The 5280-nt window shown below is 41.0% G+C and overlaps 1 long non-coding RNA gene across 1 annotated transcript; it reads left to right on the top strand.

The window, feature by feature from the left end:
- The first annotated feature begins 317 nt into the window (after positions 1–317).
- Positions 318–2593, top strand: LOC138414057 (uncharacterized). Its single transcript, XR_011246445.1, has 3 exons — positions 318–357; positions 1697–1805; positions 2031–2593. It is a non-coding gene; the product is annotated as an uncharacterized lncRNA (long non-coding RNA).
- Positions 2594–5280: the final 2687 nt, after the last annotated feature.

Genomic DNA, 5280 nt, shown 5'->3' with positions numbered 1-5280 from the left:
CATGGGAAGTTTTGTCAAATAAATAATAAATCTTCTTAGGTTATATTGTATGGCAAATGATACAGGTATTCTAGAGATTATATGGAGTTCCTAAAATTTGATATGTCCTGGTAAAATGTTATCAGTCATAATTCTAGTTATTATCTGAAAGTGTTGCATGTCACAGCAGGTAACCGAGTTACTTTGTCAATTGCATTGTAATCAGATTTAAACGTGCCTTCTTAAGTCTTTCATCATTATAGACAGTTACGGCTTCACTCTGATGCCTTTGCAAAAATGCTTCCTCTTCAAGAAGATTTATAGAAAAGACCTTTGGAGAAACAAGATTCTGGCTTTCAGACCATAATGCTGAACTGGGTAAGAAATTGAAAAATTCTAATGGGAAAACCTGTCAGCTTCATAAAGTTATTAACAAAGAGAAAGTTAGACTGAGTGAACTGGTGAATATGGTTATATAATTTTTATGGTTTCTATCTGAAAAAGTACTGGTTTAAATCTGTGTTTTCCAGGAGTGAGGAAAACTATCCCATTAAACTAATTACAACTTACAGTAATTTGGTAAATTATACCTTTGTAAACAGAATTAAAACATTTATCTTCTTCTCTCTTCCTGGTTGATCCTGCCAATAGCATATGCTTGTCTCAGAGATTAAGCCATGCATGTCTAAGTATTCATGGCTAGTACAGTGAGACTGCAGATGGCTCATTAAATCAATTATGGTACCTTTGTTCAATCATTATTGCAACTGGATTATAACTAGTTATACTAATCATTGTTTTAATTTGTTCTTTGTTTCCAAATTGCTTGTGCTTTGTGTCTCCCTGCTGCGCTATATCTTTGTCAATGTTACCAGCTACATTACTTATATCCTATTTTGTAATATTGTTGTCCCTTACAATACCCAATGTGTAACCAGGCCTCCAACAAAACTTCTATGACTAAACATCTTGAGAAAATAGATCACATTTATAACATAAAATAATTGTAATATTGTGATTCTAGGTATAGGAAGAAGCAACAAGGGGAAATGTCTCCTGGATCATAATTAGATAGAGGATCCAGAGAATCTTTAACTATAAGTAGGGCTTACTCCAAAAATTAGCATCTGGAGTTGTTAGACCTGCGCGGTCTCCTAGGAGTTTCGACTCGCCCAGGAAACAACAAGAGTCGGAAGTCGATGCAAAACGCAAGAGGTTTATTGAAGGCCGGTGCACCAGGGTTCCTTGGTCCTCACGCAGGAGGTCGAAGAAGGAACCCTTTCGGGCGCGAATATGTCAGTTTTATAGGTTCCCACTTCCCCGTATGTAAATTATAGATTTGGTTGTGTTCTCCTGCTGATTGGTCCCGGCTTAGGCTCGGACCAGAGAGGGAACTTGTCCCCAGCTGCCTGATTGGTCTTTGACAGACACCTTTTTTACATTTTGTTATCTCCCTCCTTCTCGGAAGGGGGCCGGACATCCTGGAAATTCACCCATTGTCTAAGAAGCCCCTATTGTCTGGAGAGTTCTTAATCATTAGCTGGAACAATGTCCCTCGAGTCCCACAGAGTGGCATATCAAGAATTTTAGCCTGATCTGGGATGAGCCTCCCAGAGCCATGGGACAAAATTTGATCATGAAATGTCTCCCAAATATTGGTCAAATTCCTGACCAAGAGGAGAGGATCTGGGAAATGGAATATTTCCTGCCATATCAGGCATCAGCAATTGCAGCCCTCAAACGTGAGGTGGTGAACCCTGAGGAAACTCGGGAAGGAGAAGAATACCTGCCATCTAGCAGCCATCAGACTACAGTCACTCCTTATGGTAAGCCCTGAGAAATCTCAGGATATGAAAATATGGGATATAGGCCCCAGATAGCTGAGGTGTATATTAAAGGAAAGATTTCAGTGAGCCCAGACTCTTGCATCTTCCCTTATATAGAACGCTAAATTCCTTAACTTGAGATGCTGCCTCCCAGGCTTGAAGCCCTCAAAATTCCCACCGAATAAATCATAACTCTCAATTTTTAGGTTGTGAATATTTTTAAAGTCTACAGGTATAAAGGAGACACTTTCCAGAGAGGAACAAAAATAACAACATTTGGAAGACTGACACTGATGGCGGACACTCCCAGAAAGATCCATCTGACAAAGCAGTTAAAATGGTCATCACCCCTTTTTCCACAAGATTGTGGAATGGACATTGACAGTGGGGAATTGTAACAGGGAAGAGCCAAATCTGTTGGATCTGTTTCTTTTACTTTAACCTTTGCTTTCTGCTGCTTTTGTTCACTAAAAGGATACTGTCCATACATAATGGCCTGCCTCAGGGAAACCTGCCCCTCTGCCTGAATGTGAAACCAAAGTGCCTTTGTTCATGGAAGCATCCTGACCCTGACCACCTGTGGATGGCTGCCAGAAAGGCAAAATTAACACATCCCCTCCCTGACGGTGGCCATTTCAGGGGACATTTGCAAAACTTATGGCCTTGTACTTTACTTCCTTATCTCCTCCCCCTCTCTGTTCTATAAAAGAAACTGGCATCCAAACCCCTATAAGAGGGTTTTTGGAGACATTAGTCTGCCATCTTCTTGGTCTGCCAGCTTTCTGAATAAAGTCATATTACTTGCCTCAACACCGTGTCTCCAACTTATTGGCCTGTCGTGTGGTGAGCAGAGCGAGCTTGGACTCGGTAACATAATTAGTAACTGCCTGAGTCCACCCTTTGGAACTCAAGGAAGACTAGGAGGCTGAAGCCTTTCTCCTACAATCAAGGAACAGAAGACCCAGCAAGGCTTTTGTACCTGGTAGTACCCTGCAAGGTCCTGCTAAGTTCCATCACCAGGCAAAAACTACTGACCCCAAACATGTAGACATTGACTGGTTGGAGTCAGAATATTGACAATTGAGATTCCTGAAACACCACGCTGCCAATCAGAAAATTGTCCACAAGCTGATCATGCATGCAACAACCCTCTCCCCTAACACTGTCTGTGAAAACACTTGCCTGAAACCAACAGAGAATCGGGACTTTTGAGCATGAGCTGCTTAGTCTTCTCGTTTGGCACCCTGCATTATATGCTGAATATAAACAGGACCTTGTGGGGCCCTCCCAGGTACAAACCCTTTCTGTGTCCCCCATTTCTTGTTTGTAGGAAAAAGACTTCATCATCCTAGACCTTCCCTGAGTTCCAAAGGGCAGATTCAAAAAATACTAATCAGAAAAGTGAGGGAATGCCGAAACAAAGGAGGAGCAATCATGAAACAATAGTGCAGTGATAAAGCAGGGTCCTGGTTCCTCCTCAAGGAATATACATAACAATACCTTTGAATTTTTCTGAGGGAACTAAGGCTCCCACCTAGGTGGACCATGGTAACCTCAGGCTGAGCAAAAGAGTCCTGGAACACCGCCCTGTTACCTCACCACCAACCAATCAGAAGAAAGTCTGCACACAGTGGAAAATAAGACTCTGATCCCCACTCCAACCAATTAACTGTAATTAGCTTCCCCTTTCTCCCTTTAAAAACTTTCATGGTCCAGCAGAATCTTCAGAGTTGGTTCTTGGACACAAGTCCACCTTCTCCCCAGGTTGCTAGCCTCCTGAATAAAGCAGCCTTTCCTTTCCAATCAACACCTCAAGTATTGGCTTTCGAGCAGTGACCAGCTGAAGCTGAGTTCAGTAACAATGCTGTACTTTCCTTCACCACAGTCCAGAGTGAGTAGATAGGCTTTGCTATGCATCGGGTGAGCAGACCCAGGCTCTGTTCAGTAACAGAATGATTCGTGAATTGGATAGTATCCTTTCTAGCAAATAGAGGAGAGATCCAAAATGAGAAAGGGAGAAATTTTTAAAGGCAAGCAAGAAAGTCATTTAAAAAAAATTATTTCATGCTTAGGTAACCTACCTATAGGGTATGAAAGGGGACTATGTGGCAGATTATCTCACCTTTCTTTGGGGGATGTAAAGGATTACCTCATTGGTGCTAACCAAAAATTCCACATTGACTGATTAGGATAATATTCCTGGGGGACGTTGTAAATGCTGTTAAGTTAGGTAGTAAGTCCTGGTTTTAGCACAAGTGACTCCATTTTGGGTTCATTGTTTCTTTTTTTAACATCACTATGAAGTGGGTACTGTTGGAGAGGCAGAAATTTTTCTCTATGCTTCTAGGTTCTTCTGGATGGTATAAGGAATAGTCATGAGATAGATTAACAGGAGAAAATCAAACAAAAGTTTAATAACACATATACACGGGAGAGACCCAGGAGAACTGAGTAACTCCCCAAAACGGCTGAAGCCCTCAACTTAAATACCATCCCCAGCTGAAGACAAAAGAGGATATTGAGGGTGGGGAGAGTCAGTTATAGGAGGCTACCAGGAAAATCACAGTAAACAAGAGTATGGTTGTTATGCATATTTAAGTCATTGCCTTCTCCATTGATAAGAGTTCCTAGAGGTTTGGCCATCCTCTTCTTGGTACATCCAGGGAGACATCCTTACAAATGTAAATGTTTCTTACAAAAGTGTAACTCTTACTTGGTTTTCAGAGTTTTTCCCATGTCTGCTGTTTCTTAGAAAATAACCAGTTTGCAATAATTAATATACCAAAAAGACATATTTTAGGATGAAAAATTCTGCCCCCCTACAGTACTGTTGTAATTTTTATTTTGTATATGAGTGAACTTGCACACAGAAAACTTAAAGAACTTGCCCTAAACCATATTTGTGTGGAGCCAAGATTTGAACTAGGGGAGATTGTTTTTAGAACCTGTGTTCTTTACTTCAAAGATAAATCTGATTTAGCTCTGAATTGTGAAGAGTGAGAGTTTAAGGAGTTTCTTTGGAGACTCAGTGCCATTCAAGATGACTGGGGGTGGCTGGTGGGATATTCAGACTGGAGTAAATCCAGATGGTTAGTCTCCTCTAAAAGAACCTTCAGCAGAGCAGAATTTGTCACCCTAAAATAGGTCTCTGGCATTTTAGTTGTTTTAAGCTGGATATTTTCTGAGAAGCAGAAAACATGGAAGGGCTCTGAAAACCAAGTAGGATTTACCCTTTTGTAAGAAACATTTTCATTTGTAAGGGAAATCTCCATTTGTAAGGACGTCTACCTCTCTGTACCTGGGAGAGGAAGATGACTAAATCTCTAGAACCTCTTATCCGTGGAGAAGGGAATAACTTAAATTTGCATCACAACCACCTTTGTTTACTGTGATTTTCCTGATACCCTCCTATAACTGACTCTTCCACTCTCAAAATCCTCTTTTTTCTTCCGCTGGAGATGGTATTTAAGGTGAG

The sequence above is a fragment of the Delphinus delphis genome, chromosome 1 (assembly GCF_949987515.2).
Source record: "Delphinus delphis chromosome 1, mDelDel1.2, whole genome shotgun sequence".
Lineage (NCBI taxonomy): Eukaryota > Metazoa > Chordata > Mammalia > Artiodactyla > Delphinidae > Delphinus > Delphinus delphis.
This window is presented reverse-complemented; position numbering and strand designations above follow the sequence as displayed.